Consider the following 15,946-nt stretch of genomic DNA (forward strand, 5'->3'; position numbering starts at 1 on the left):
TTGGAAAAATTAATATTGTTAAAATGGCCAGACTACCCAAAGCAATCTACAGATGTAATACACTCCCTGTAAAATATCCATGATTTTTTTTTATAGAACTAGAATAAATAATCCTAAAATTCATATGGAGCCACAAAAGACCCCAAACTGCCAGAGCAATCTGAGAACAACAGCTAAGCTGGAAAATTAACCCTCCCAGACTTCAAAATATACTACAAAGCTACAGTAATCAAAATTACATGGTACTTGTGAAAAACAGACACACAGATCAATGGAACAGAATAGAGAGCCCAGAAATAAATCCATGTATCCATAGGCAATTAATCTACAACAAAGTAGGTAAGAATGTACAATGGAGCAAAGACTGTCTCTTCTAGAAATGGTGCTTGGAAAACTGGACAACTGCATGTCAAATAATAAGATTAGAACAGTTTCTCAGATCATATACAAAAATCAACTCAAAATAGATTAAAAAGCCTAAATGTAAAACCCTAAACCATAAAACTCCTAGAAGAGGACATAGGCAGAATACCCCTTGACATAAATAATAGCAAAGTTTTTTTTGATCTGTCTCCTAAGGCAAAGGAAATAAAAGCAAAAATAAACAATTGTGGTCTAATTAAACTAAAAAACTTTTGCCCAGCAGAGGCAATCATCAACTACATGAATAAACAACATACAGAAGGGAAGAAAATATTTGCAAATGATATGACTGACAAAGATTTAATATATAAATAGCTGATACAACTCAATATCAAAAAACAAATAACCTTATCAAAAAAATGGGGAGAAGATCTGAATAGACAATTTTCCAAGGAAGACATACAGATGGTTAACAGGCACATGAAAAGAAATGCAAAACAAAACAACAATGAGGTATCACCTTACACATATTAGAATGGCTATTATCAAAAAGTCTACAAATAACAAATGTTGGAGAAGATGTGGAGAAAAGGGAGCCCTTGTACACTGCTGGGAATGTAAATTGGTGCAGCCACTATGGAAAACAGTATGGAGATTCCTCAAAAAACTAAAAATAGAACTACCATATGATCCAGCAATTCCACTCCTGGGTATATATCCAGAAAAGGCAAAAACACTAATTTGAAAAGATACATGCACCCCAAGATTCATAGCAACACTATTTATAATAGCCAGGATTTGGAAGAAATCCAAATGTCTATCAACAGACAAATGGATAAAGAAGATGTGCCATATATATATATATATATATATATATATATATATATATATATATATATATATATATATATAATAGAATTTAACTCTAGCCTTAAATTCTGCCATTTGCAGCAATGTGAATAGGGAATATTTTGCTTAGTGACATAAGTCAGACAGAAAAAGACAAATATTTTATGATATCCCTTGTATGTGGAATCTAAAAAATAATACAAATGAGTGTACATAGTAAAACAAAAACACACTCATGGATATAGAGAACAAACTAGTGTACCAACGGGGAGATGAAAGAGGGGAGGGGCAAAATAGGGGTATGGGATTAAGAGATAAAAACTAATGTGTATAAAATAGACAAGCAATAAGGATATACTCTATAGCACAGGGAATTATAGCCATTATCTTACATTAACTCTTAATGGATTACAATATGTAAAAATCCTGAATCACTATGCTATATGCCTGAAGCTAACATAATATTGTAGATTAACTATACTTCAATAAAAAAAGACTGGGAAAAAATTCCTAGCTCAGATTAAATGAAGGAAAATATATCCATGTATGGTAATGTGTTTTCCAACTGTTCTCTCTAATTTAAAACAAAAGCATATAAAGGAAAAAAGTTTAAGTCTAACTTCTCCAGATACTCCTTATTACTTTTCAAAGGTAACTGCTGTTGACAATTTATTGCATATTCTTCCTTGTTTTTTTTCCTATACATGTTTGTAAACATTTTTTTTTAAATATTCTTATGTACACCCTCCCATGGAATTAAAAAAAATAACTCTAGCCTTTAATACACTGTGTTGTATAGCTTGCATTTTCACTTATACTGTGAGCATCTTTCCACTTTAGTACACATATAGGTGACATTTTAAAAATTTATGGACTAGTATTCCATATTATGCATATTCTGTGTTAAGTATTCAACTGCTCATAGATTATTCGTATTTTTGGACCAGTGTTTTCTATTGATTTAAGTATATTTTCCCGTTTTTCACTTTTTCTTTCCTGTCAATTCCATAACCAAAGTAATTGTGAGATGCATACATGAGTATATTATTTTAGTAATTTTGAATTTTGAAGGTTTTCTCTTCTCTTCTGCCATTAAAAATTATTGAATGGTTTGATAGTGTGGTAAATACTCTAGTTCATTATTTCCTGTGAAACAAGTGATTTCATTTTATTCTACCATCTTTAACCAACTTAGCTCTTTAATGGGTTTCTTTTCTCCTGCTATATTTTTATGAACCTCAGATTGAATTTCCTCACACAGGTATATGAAACATAGTAAACAGAGACCCTCCTTTTGGAAGAAGTTAGAGTTATAGGGGACTCAGGGAGAAGAAAAATGAAGGTGAGGACTCAGCAAGAACTCAGTAGAAGCCTAGCAGCTATTCTGCCTTCTCAACAGGGAGTACTTTTTTTTCCTCATCATCCCCAACGAAAGAGGCACCAGAAATATTAGGATGATAAATGCTTTGAGGTGCCAATATTACTTTCCTTTGATTAGCACCAAAGATGGGAATGAGGGTTGTCCACGTTGGATCATGGAGGCAGGCAATTTTCCAGTCCCAGGACCTGATGCTTGTTGCCTAGGGAGAACAGTGTGCAAGATACATAAGCATATTATTGGATTAATATATTATTTTTCATAATAAAAATTTATGCTTGTAAAAAGCTCAAAGAGATGAGCCTGAAATTAAACTAGATTAAGATCTTCAGGAACTTGGAGCTAGTCATTTGCTTCTTCTACTACACATGGGCCAGTGATTTAGTCATATGCTTTCTTTATTATTTTATTAATTTCTATGATCCCAAGGAGTGCACCTGAGATAAATGAGTGTCTTATGTCTAGGAGATGTAGCTGCTTTCCCCTCAGGTCTCACTGACATTGCCAACATGGCCCTCTGCACTTGGGCCAGGTCCTCTGAAGAATTACAAAGATGGAGCAAAGGTCTTTCCATGACTCTCACTAGAGGAAACATTTGTTAGTTAATCAACCAGTATTTTTAGAGTGCCTATCACATGCAAGGGGTAGTTTCAAACAGGCAAACCGAAGATGTACAAAATGCTCTGTCTCTACCCTCAGTGGCTTACAGGAGCATAAGGCATAAACATGAAGAAACAGAGCATGCAAACAAAAATGAGAATGTCCAGGTAAGTTTATAGATGTGTGCTAATGGGCTCAAAGGGTGGTGAGATCCCTGACAACTGAGCAGAGACAGTTTTCAGAAGAGGTAGAATTGGTATTGGGCTTGAAGGCTGGGTCAGCTTCCTTAGGTGGAGACCATGTTTCTGGAATGACATTTACTTAAGTCCCTTTCTTTCTTGGTATCTATACACTTTGAAACTTCTGAAGATATCAATAATACATGCACATTTAAAAAATTAAATAACAAAAATCTATATATAATAAAATGGGAAAATTGCATTCATCCCATACTTCCCTAAGAAAACCATTAACAATTAAGAATGCAGTCTTCCAAAAATTTCTGTATGTACATAAAAGATTAGGTCCCTCTCCTCAGCCTCCTGCCCATCTTTTCCCCCCACCACACCATACTATTTAGAAACAATATGCTTGAGGTTAAGAGGGGAAATTTTACACTCATCCACTGTTCAGTCCAGTTCTGTATGAGAATTCAAGGAGACAAATTAGGAGCATAACTTTTCTTCAGAGGCCTTGTTCCTTCTCTTCTTGAGCTCTCTCAGGGCCTTCAAATTTCCACCTGAAATAAATTTACCCAAATGGTGTAGGCCACCTTTTTGCTGTGGGGAGATTTTGTTCTGAAAGCAAAACTGGCTTAGACAGAAAACCAGGAGAAGAAAACCTGGCTAAGCTTGAGCCAGGCACAATGAGGGAGTAAAGAGCTTTTCAGACTTAGTTAACAACTGACTACACTAGCTTGTGATGATATCCAGCAAATAGAAGGCTCTCCCCTGTCTCACCAGACAATCACACCTTTTCTAGAGAACATAACAAGGATAGAGAGGATAGAGCAGAGGAAGTGTTTATTTCCATATTGCTCCCTAGAGAGTATAAAGAAGTTTCCTGTCCTCTATGTAGGATGGAGAATGAGGATGGAGAATGAGGGTTTCATCATAACCATGCCAGGGATAGTGAATAAAGGCAGCTGTCCTGTGAACCTTTCACTCCCTTCTCTTGGGGAGTAATGACCTTAGGGGAAGGACAAGAAAACAAGTGACGGTCTAATCAACTTGTCAGCTAGACCTCCAGACAAATAGACTGATGATATTTGCTAGGAGGAAGTGACCTTGTCGATAGAATGCTATCAACAGGATGTCCCTGGCTAAAGGATTTCCTACTGTTAATAAATCCGGAATGTTTGGGTTTATAAGACATAGTTCCCTGGAGAATATCATGTAAGCTACATAACTCTCTAAGTATGAGATAGAGATGTTTCATAATTTAAAATCTCTCAGCAGAGTGGTAATAACCCATACATTCCCACTTACAGGGCTCATCTATTATTCTGTTCCAGAGAGCATGTGTTCCATGTGGCAAGGAAGAACCCGAAGAGTCGTGGGACATGTCCCAGCATTCACTATGCTTTCTTTTTTTAATTAGGATAGAGTTGCTTTACAATGTTGTGCTAGTTTCCACTGTGCAGTGAAGTGAATCAGCAATATGCATACATATATCCCCTCTTTTTTGGATATCCTTCCCATTTAGGTCACTGCACAGCACTGAGTAGAGTTCCCTGTCCTATACAGCAGGTTCTCATTAGTTACCTGTTTTATACATAGTAGTGTATATATGTCAATCCCAATCTCCCAATTCATCCCACCCCCTCTTCCCCACTTTGGTGTCCATACGTTTGTTCTCTACTTCTGTGTCTCTATTTCTGCTTTGCAAATAGGTTCATCTGTACCATTTTTCTAGATTCCACATATTTGTGTTAATATACAATATTTGTTTTTCTCTTTCTGACTTACTTCACTCTGTATGACACTCTAGGTCCATCCACGTCTCTAAAAATGATCCAATTTCATTTCTTTTAATGGCTGAGTAATATTCAATTGTATATATGTACCACATCTTCTTTATCCATTCATCTGTCAATGGATATTTAGGTTGTTTCCATGTCCTGGCTGTTGTAAATAGTGCTGCAATGAACATTGTGGTGCATGTGTCTTTTTGAATTATGGTTTTCTCAGGGTATATGCCCAGGAGTGGGATTGCTGGGTCATATGGTAGTTCTATTTTTAGTGTTTAAGGAACCTCCGTACTTTTCTCCATAATGACTGTATCAATTTACATTCCCACCATCAGTGCAAGAGGGTTCCCTTTTCTCCACACCCTCTCCAACATTTATTGTTTGTAGATTTTTTGATGATGGCCATTCTGACCAGTGTGAGGTGATATCTCATTGTAGTTTTTTTTTTTTTTTTCACACACACACACACTGTATTTTATTTTTACAAGAGATAAATAGACTGACACCAAGCATTGTACATGGATGACCACAACAAAAGCAACAATGATTGCAATTACCAAACATGAAACACACTCATACTATGTCATAATATTGACCTTCAGTCCAGTAATCCTCCACTGTAACAGCTCCTTTACTTTGCAGTGAAAATTGATTTGTATATTCTTTGCCTCTGAGTCCTTGTGGGATTTTTTTTTTTTAATTCAGACAGAAAGTCACAAAAATTATACTCATCCTCATCAGTTCACTCAGTCCCATGTAATTAATTTTTTTTTTCATCTTGATCTTTTGCTAGCACTTTTATGAGTTCATCAGTTTTTCATTAGAGTTCTGAAAATGCTTATTCATTCAGTTCAGTAGTACAGTCAGTTACCAGAAACCTGTACTTGTCAGAGTCTTTTCCATGAATTTCTTGAAGATGAAACCCTTTTATAGGAACATATTTGCAAAATCATCAGAGTACACCCAGAACTGTCTGTAAATGACAAAAGACTTAAAAATGACCACGGTTAAAGATTTGATGAAAGTTCATAATAATGCAGTTGACAAGGAAATTAGTTATTTCTGAGATATACATTTTAAAGTAATAACTAGGATTATTACTTATAACATTATACCAGAACATATAAGATTTTTAGAAATTTCATGTAATGTCTGAAACATTTATATTAACATATTTCCATACATATTTCCATACAAATACAAATATAAGATTTTTAGAAATTTCATGTAATGTCTGAAACATTTATATTAGCATATTTCCATACAAATAACCCAATGAAAGTTTAGTATTAGTTGTTCTGTTTGTTTTTTTATACTGCAGGTTCTTATTAGGCATCAATTTTATACACATCAGTGTATACATGTCAATCCCAATCGCCCAATTCAGCACACCACCATCCCCACCCCACTGCAGTTTTCCCCCCTTGGTGTCCATATGTCCATTCTCTACATCTGTGTCTCAACTTCTGCCCTGCAAACTGGCTCATCTGTACCATTTTTCTAGGTTCCACATACATGCATTAATATACGATATTTGTTTTTCTCTTTCTGACTTACTTCACTCTGTATGACAGGCTCTAGATCCATCCACGTCTCAACAAATGATTCAATTTCGTTCCTTTTTATGGCTGAGTAATATTCCATTGTATATATGTACCACAACTTCTTTATCCGTTCATCTGTTGATGGGCATTTAGGTTGCTTCCAAGACCTGGCTATTGTAAATAGTGCTGCAATGAACATTGGGGTGCATGTGTCTTTTTGAATTATGGTTTTCTCTGGGTATATGCCCAGTAGTGGGATTGCTGGGTCATATGGTAATTCTATTTTTAGTTTTTTAAGAACATCCATATTGTCCTCCATAGTGGCTATATCAATTTATATTCCCACCAACAGTGCAAGAGGGTTCCCTTTTCTCCACACCCTCTCCAGCATTTGTTGTTTGTAGATTTTCTGATGATGCCCATTCTAACAGGAGTGAGGTGATACCTCATTGTAGTTTTGATTTGCATTTTTCTAATAATTAGTGATGTTGAGCATCTTTTCATGTGCTTCGTGGCCGTCTGTATGTCTTCTTTGGAGAAATGTCTATTTAGGTCTTCTGCCCATTTTTGGATTGGGGTGTTTGTTTCTTTAATATTGAGCTGAATGAGCTGTTTATATATTTGGAGATTAATCCTTTGTCTGTTGATTCATTTGCAAATATTTTCTCCCATTCTGAGGGTTGTCTTTTCGTCTTGTTTATGGTTTCCTTTGCTGTGCAAAAGCTTTGAAGTTTCATTAGGTCCCACTTGTTTATTTTTGTTTTTATTTCCATTACTCTAGGAGGTGGATCAAAAAAGATCTTGCTGTGATTTATGTCAAAGAGTGTTCTTCCTATGTTTTCCTCTAAGAGTTTTATAGCATCCAGTCTTATATTTAGGTCTCTAATCCATTTTGAGTTTATTTTTGTGTATGGTGTTAGGGAGTATTCTAATTTCATTCTTTTAAACGTAGCTGTCCAGTTTTCCCAGCACCACTTATTGAAGAGACTGTCTTTTCTCCATTGTATATCTTTGCCTCCTTTGTCATAGATTAGTTGACCATAGGTGCGTGGGTTAATCTCTGGGCTTTCTATCTTGTTCCATTGATCTATGTTTCTGTTTTTGTGCCAGTACCATATTGTCTTGATTACTGTAGCTTTGTAGTATAGTCTGAAGTCAGGGAGTCTGATTCCTCCAGCTCCATTTTTTTCCCTCAAGACTGCTTTGGCTATTCGGGGTCTTTTGTGTCTCCATACAAATTTTAAGATGATTTGTTCTAGCTCTGTAAAAAATGCCATTGGTAATTTGATAGGGATTGCATTGAATCTGTAGATTGCTTTGGGTAGTATACTCATTTCCACAATGTTGATTCTTCCAATCTAAGAACATGGTATATCTCTCCATCTGTTGGTATCACCTTTAATTTCTTTCATCAGTGTCTTATAGATTTCTGCATACAGGTCTTTTGTCTCCCTAGGTAGGTTTATTCCTAGGTATTTTATTCTTTTTGTTGCAATGGTAAATGGTAGTGTTACCATAATTTCTCTTTCAGATTTTTCATCATTAGTGTATAGGAATGCAAGAGATTTCTGTGCATTAATTTTGTATCCTGCAACTTTACCATATTCATTGATTAGCTCTAGCAGTTTTTTGGTGGCAGTTTTAGGATTCTCTATGTATAGTATCATGTCATCCGCAAACAGTGACAGTTTTACTTCTTCTTTTCCAATTTGTATTCCTTTTATTTCTTTTTCTTCTCTGATTGCCGTGGCTAGGACTTCCAGAACTATGTTGAATAATAGTGGTGAGAGTGGACATCCTTGTCTCATTCCTGATCTTAGAGGAAAGGCTTTCAGTTTTTCACCATTGAGAATGATGTTTGCTGTGGGTTTGTCATATATGGCCTTTATTATGTTGAGGTAGGTTCCCTCTATGCCCACTTTCTGGAGAGTTTTTATCAGAAATGGGTGTTGAATTTTGTCAAAAGCTTTTTCTGCATCTATTGAGATGATCATATGGTTTTTATTCTTCAACTTGTTAATATGGTGTATCACATTGATTGATTTGTGTATATTGAAGAATCCTTGCATCCCTGGGATAAATCCCACTTGATCGTGGTGTATGATCATTTTAATGTGTTGTTGGATTCTGTTTGCTAGTATTTTGTTGAGGATTTTTGCATCTATATTCATCAGTGATATTGGTGTGTAATTTTCTTTTTTTGTAATGTCTTTGTCTGGTTTTGGTATCAGGGTGATGGTGGCCTCATAGAATGAGTTTGGGAGTGTTCCTTCCTCTGCAATTTTTTGGAAGAGTTTGAGGATGATGGGTGTTAGCTCTTCTCTAAATGTTTGATAGAATTCACCTGTGAAGCCATCTGGTCCTGGACTTTTGTTTGTTGGAAGATTTTTAAGCACAGTTTTAATTTCATTACTTGTGATTGGTCTGTTCATATTTTCTGTTTCTTCCTGGTTCAGTCTTGGAAGGTTATACCTTTCTAAGAATTTGTCCATTTCTTCCAGGTTGTCCATTTTATTGGCATAAAGTTGCTTGTAGTAGTCTCTTAGGAGGCTTTGTATTTCTGCGGTGTCTGTTGTAACTTCTCCTTTTTCATTTCTGATTTTATTGATTTGAGTCCTCTCCCTCTTTTTCTTGATGAGTCTGGCTAATGGCTTATCAATTTTGTTTATCTTCTCAAAGAACCAACTTTTAGTTTTATTGATCTTTGCTATTGTTTTCTTTGTTTCTATTTCATTTATTTCTGCTCTGATCTTTATGATTTCTTTCCTTCTGCTAACTTTGGGTTTTGTTTGTTCTTCTTTCTCTAGTTTCTTTAGGTGTAAGGTTAGATTGTTTACTTGAGATTTTTCTTGTTTCTTGAGATAGGCTTGTATAGCTATAAACTTCCCTCTTAGAACTGCTTTTGCTGCATCCCATAGGTTTTGGGTCGTCGTGTTTTCATTGTCATTTGTCTCTAGGTATTTTTTTATTTCCTCTTTGATTTCTTCAGTGATCTCTTGGTTATTTAGTAACGTATTGTTTAGCCTCCATGTGTTTGTCTTTTTTACGTTATTTTCCCTGTAATTCATTTCTAATCTCATAGCGTTGTGGTCAGAAAAGATGCTCGATATGATTTCAATTTTCTTAAATTTACTGAGGCTTGATTTGTGACCCAAAATGTGATCTATCCTGGAGAATGTTCCGTGCGCACTTGAGAAGAACGTGTAATCTGCTGTTTTGGGATGGAATGTCCTATATATATCAATTAAATCTATCTGGTCTATTGTGTCATTTAAAGCTTCTGTTTCCTTATTTATTTTCATTTTGGATGATCTGTCCATTGGTGTAAGTGAGGTCTTAAAGTCCCCCACTATTATTGTGTTACTGTCGATTTCCTCTTTTATAGCTGTTAGCAGTTGCCTTATGTATTGAGGTGCTCCTATGTTGGGTGCATATATATTTATAATTGTTATATCTTCTTCTTGGATTGATCCCTGTATCATTATGTAGTGTCCTTCCTTGTCTCTTGTAACATTCTTTATTTTAAAGTCTATTTTATCTGATATGAGTATAGCTACTCCAGCTTTCTTTTGATTTCCATTTGCATGGAATATCTTTTTCCATCCCCTCACTTTCAGTCTGTATGTGTCCCTAGGTCTAACGTGGGTCTCTTGTAGACAGCATATATATGGGTCTTGTTTTTGTATCCATTCAGCCATTCTATGTCTTTTGGTTGGGGCATTTAATCCATTCACGTTTAAGGTAATTATCGATATGTATGTTCCTATGACCATTTTCTTAATTGTTTTGGGTTTGTTTTTGTAGGTCCTTTTCTTCTCTTGTGTTTCTCACTTAGAGAAGTTCCTTTAGCATTTGTTGTAGAGCTGGTTTTGTGGTGCTGAATTCTCTTAGCTTTTGCTTGTCTGTAAAGCTTTTGATTTCTCCATCAAATCTAAATGAGATCCTTGCCGAGTAGAGTAATCTTGGTTGTAGGTTCTTCCCTTTCATCACTTTAAATATATCATGCCACTCCCTTCTGGCTTGCAGAGTTTCTGCTGAGAAATCAGCTGTTAACCTTATGGGAGTTCCCTTGTATGTTATTTGTCGTTTTTCCCTTGCTGCTTTCAATAATTTTTCTTTGTCTTTAATTTTTGCCACTTTGATTACTATGTGTCTCGGCGTGTTTCTCCTTGGGTTTATCCTGTATGGGACTCTCTGCGCTTCCTGGACTTGGGTGGCTATTGCCTTTACCATGTTAGGGAAGTTTTCGACTATAATCTCTTCAAATATTTTCTCTGGTCCTTTCGCTCTCTCTTCACCTTCTGGGACCCCTATAATGCGAATGTTGTTGCGTTTAATGTTGCCCCAGAGGTCTCTTAGGCTGTCTTCATTTCTTTTCATTCTTTTTTCTTTAGTCTGTTCCACAGCAGTGAATTCCACCATTCTGTCTTCCAGGTCACTTATCCGTTCTTCTGCCTCAATTATTCTGCTATTGATTCCTTCTAGTGTAGTTTTCATTTCAGTTATTTTATTGGTCATCTCTGTTTGTTTGTTCTTTAATTCTTCTAGGTCTTTGTTAATCATTTCTTGCATCTTCTCAATCTTTGTCTCCATACTTATTCCGAGGTCCTGGATCATCTTCACTATCATTATTCTGAATTCTTTTTCTGGAAGGTTGCCTATCTCCACTTCATTTAGTTGTTTTTCTGGGGTTTTTTCTTGTTCCTTCATCTGGTACATAGCCCTCTGCCTTTTCATCTTCTCTATCTTTCTGTAACTGGTTTTTGGTCCACAGGCCGCAGGATTGTAGTTTTTCTTGCTTCTGCTGTCTGCCCTCTGGTGGTTGAGGCTATCTAAGAGGCTTGATGGGAGGCTCTGCTGGTGGGTAGAGCTGACTATTGCTGTGGCGGTCAGAGCTCAGTAAAACCTTAATCCACTTGACTGTTGATGGGTGGGGCTGTGTTCCTTCCCGGTTGGTTGTTTTGCCTGAGGCAACCCAACACTGGAGCCTACCCGTGCTCTTTGGTGGGGTTAATGGCAGACTCTGGGAGGGCTCACACCAAGGAGAACTTCCCAGAACCTCTGCTGCCAGTGTCCTTATCCCCACGGTGAAACAGAGCCACCACCCACCTCTGCAGGAGAACCCCCAACACCAGCAGGTAGGTCTGGTTCAGTCTCCCCCAGGGTCACTGCTCCTTCCCCTGGGTCCCGATGCACACTTTACTTTGTGTGTGCTCTCCAAGAGTGGGGTCTCTGTTTCCCCCAGTCCTGTCAAAGTCCTGCAATCAATTCCCACTAGGCTTCAAAGTCTGATTCTCTATGAATTCCTCCTCCCGTTGCCGGACCCCCAGGTTGGGAAGCCTGACGTGGGGCTCAGAACCTTCACTCCAGTGGATGGACTTCTGTGGTATAAGTGTTTGCCAGTCTGTGAGTCACCCACCCAGCAGTTATGGGATTTGATTTTACTCTGATTGCGCCCCTCCTACCGTCTCACTGTGGCTTCTCCTCTGTCCTTGGATGTGGGGTATCCTCCTTGGTGAGTCCAGGGTCTTCCTGTCAATGATTGTCCAGCAGCCAGTTGTGATTCTGGTGCTCTCGCAAGAGGGAGTGAGAGCACGTCCTTCTACTCCACCATCTTGGTTAATCCTCTCCCTCATTGTAGTTTTAATTTGCATTTCTGTAATAATTAGTGATGTTGAGCACCTTATCATGTGCTTGTTGGCCATCTGTGTGCCTTCTTTGGAGAAATGTCTATTTATGTCTTCTGCCCATTTTTTGATTGGGTTGTTCTTATTTTTGATATTGAGCTGCATGAGCTGTTTGTGTATTTTGGAGATGAATCCCTTGTCAGTTGCTTCATTTGCTTTTTTAACTTGAGTATTTTTTGAAATTATAGTAAAGATTGACACTAGGGAATATTTCCGATCCCTGTGAGTCTGATTTGGTAGTCTTATCCTGTGTACCTACTTGGACATATACTTGTGAAACTTTCATTTTTCACTGAACAGTATATACTCTTGGTACTTAGATGTGTTGACCTGTATCATGGATCTCAAGGAGGAATTTCTTAGACATGTAGAATCTCAAAGCTACAGAATCTTAAACTGAGTTGCAATGAGAGTCCCAGGTGATTTGGATGCACAATAAAGTGTTAGAAACACTGAATTTCATGCTCCTGCTATTGTCGAATTTTTCAGTAGCAAAACTTCTCGGTAGTATCGCTTACTCTAGCTGTATCTAGCCAATTTCTTATGTTCCGTTTCCTTTCCAGCACATTACAATCTGACCTTGGTTTCTTCTTGTCAAATTCATCTAGCTCAAATTTTTAGCATAGTTTGACCTAATTAAGTCCCTTTCCATTTTGAATCACTTTCTTCTCTTGCTTTTTGTGCTGGTTCATTTGTCTGCTTTTCCTTCTACTTTTTTGTTTCCTTTTTTTCTCACCTTTTTATCTGAAAGGTGTATAAATGTTGCAGTGTCTCTGGGATTAGTCTTGTTCCTCTTTATTTTCCCTCTATACCTCTCTGGATGGTTTCATTTTGCTATATAGCTTTATAAAACACTTAAATATTGATTTTTCTAATTCGTATCTCTAACTTAGACCTCTCCTCTGAACTACAGACAATTTCTTCAACTGTCAGTGTTGACATCTCCATTTGGACTTCTAATCAGCATCCTAATATATTTCAACAAAAATTAATCTCTAAATTACCCCTCTCATCATCCCCACTTACATGGTTTTAGCCCAATATTCCTTAACCCAGTTAGTGGCAACAATATAATCCACCCAGTTAATTGCCATTGTATCATTGAAACCCCCTTTACCTGAACCCCCACATTCATTTCACTAACAATGTTGAGTCAGTTTCATTCCCAAAATGTATCTCAGATCCGTTATTTTTCTCCATTATCTCAGCTACCATCCAACTGAGGCCACCACAGCTCTCATATGAACAACCACAGAAATTTCCTAAGTAGTTTCCCTGATTCCAGGACAATAATTTATTACCTGTACCATAGTCATGGTAAAAGCTATGTTCTAAAACTGTAAATTGGATATGTCACTCTCCTGCTAACAATTCATCAGTGGCTTCACTTTGAACAAAATCCAGATTCCTTTTATGCCTTACAGGATTCTACATGACCTGACCTCTGCCTGCCTCTCAGACCCCATGTTCTACTAATTTCCCTGGATCAACAACCTCCAACTTTCTGGAGCCCTCTCTGTTCTCCAGGAACACCACATTTACTCCTATCTCAAGGCCTTTGAGTTTCTTGTTTCTTCTTGCAGGGAATGTTTCCTACTCCTCTATCTACCAACACACACAAAATCACAGACATACATATCTACATATGAATATGTGTATGTAGATATAGGCATACATGGATACAGAGACAAACACATATACAGACACTCAAAAAGATGCAGACATATACACAGATACATGGACACACACACACACACACACACACATGCACACACAGAGATACCACTTGTCTTTGTAGAATCAGCTTCTTACCATACAGATCTCATTTCCAATATCAAATCCTTGGAGATGTTAACTTCGACAGCCTAGATCTAAAATTTTTTCAGTTGATTTGCTTGGCTTTGCTAGGAAGAAAATGATTCATCAAAAAATAAGGACAATTTAGCTTCTTCTAATATTCATATAGCATTTCACTTTTAAAATCTAAATCTTCTAGCTGAGATCTCCAGAAAAAATTATTGAGTAATTGTGGTGATATTTCTGTTCCTGATTTTATTTTTGCAAAACATGATATTTTGCTGTTCCTTTCTGACAGATACAATTTCATAAGTCCAGAAAGCATTCTTTTAATGCTATCTTACTAAGAATTTTATTTGGAATAAAAACTAAATTTTATTAAACAATTTCTGGACATATATGGAAGTTATAATTTTTCTTCTTTATTACGTGTTTCCTAATTTCAGAACATCTTTATATTCTTGCATCTGGATTCAATTTTCTTTATCAGACTTGCCAGAATGTTGCATTTTTTTAATGGTGTTTTTAGAGAGCTTACTTTTGGTTTTACTTATTGAATCACTTGGTTTTGTTGTTTTCTATTTTATTAATTTCCGATGTATCTCAATTCCTTCATCCATTTGCTTTCTTAATGTTTATTCTATTGTTCTTTAACTTTTATGAGTTGCATTCTCAATTACTTTATACTCATTCTTGTTTTCTAACAAACAAAATGCTATAACATCTACATTGGACATTCTTTTGGCTGAATCCTGTAAGTGCATTCATGAAGTATTCTTATCATTCTTTTTGAATAATTGGTGATTTCAATTTATGGTTAAAATACAATTTGTTATTGCTACATCATCAAAGTTATTAAGTGAGTTGCTTTTTCTCCAAGTTGATATTTGTCAGTTGACCCAAAACCCCCAAATATCTCCCACTTCTTAAATAGAAAACTTCTCAGCTGTGGCCTGGGGATAGGACACAGCTGCCAGACACTGGACAAGACTGGTTTGTGCAGAATGTCTCTCACGAGTTACCTATGATTTTTTCAGCTCTTACTTCCATTCTCAGAAATTGCTGACTATGATTCCTCACCCCCTTTATTGTCTTTGTGGAAATCAGTACTCATTTCATTGCCCAAACTCGGTTGTGGGATTATGAAATGTACCTTATTTCACCATCTGCTTTAGATGTTTTAGAAATTTTGTAATGTTTCTATTCTCTCTCTCTATATATATATTTATATATACATCTATATAACATTATATAATGTTCCTATTATATACTTAAATTTCTCAGTTTGTAAGAATTATCCTCTCTTGCTCTCTTATTTTCTAGCTTTCCCTGTCCTCTTTCTCTTTTTCAGCCAAAGAGTACCTCTCCTTTTGCATTTTGTCTTTGATGTGTTTTATTTGAAAATATTGAAAAATATGAAAAGTAAAAATAACTTGTAAGGAGGAAGTGAAACTATCCATTTCATGTCACCAAGCAAATTTTCTAAAAATAATCACTACTAATATATGGGTGTGTATTTTTTCCAATTTTTCCCTTGATGTCTGTTGTCATAAGTATATATGAATAACTTTATATAGGAGTTTTAAAAACATAAAACCAGGTTATTCTATGCATGTTCACCTGATAGTCTGCTTTTTTCACTTAATGAATTACAAATGCTGTGGTTTTACTTTTAATTAAATCTTTCTTTTGTCATTTCTAATTTGGGCAGAGAGCAGAAATACAACCATGAGTTCACTTACTACCCAGAGTGAGAAAC

At 36.3% G+C, this 15,946-nt stretch overlaps 1 long non-coding RNA gene across 1 annotated transcript in view; it reads left to right on the forward strand.

Moving 5' to 3' along the window:
• Positions 1-1,266: 1,266 nt before the first annotated feature.
• LOC309615744 overlaps positions 1,267-15,946 on the forward strand; it is a 116,426-nt gene continuing 101,746 nt past the window's right edge. The window contains exon 1 of the long non-coding RNA XR_014237041.1: positions 1,267-6,451. This is a non-coding gene — a long non-coding RNA (uncharacterized lncRNA). The remainder of the gene's footprint in view (positions 6,452-15,946) is intronic.

Source organism: Balaenoptera borealis, assembly GCF_965194805.1.
Source record: "Balaenoptera borealis genome assembly, chromosome: 18".
Classification (NCBI taxonomy): Eukaryota; Metazoa; Chordata; class Mammalia; order Artiodactyla; family Balaenopteridae; genus Balaenoptera; species Balaenoptera borealis.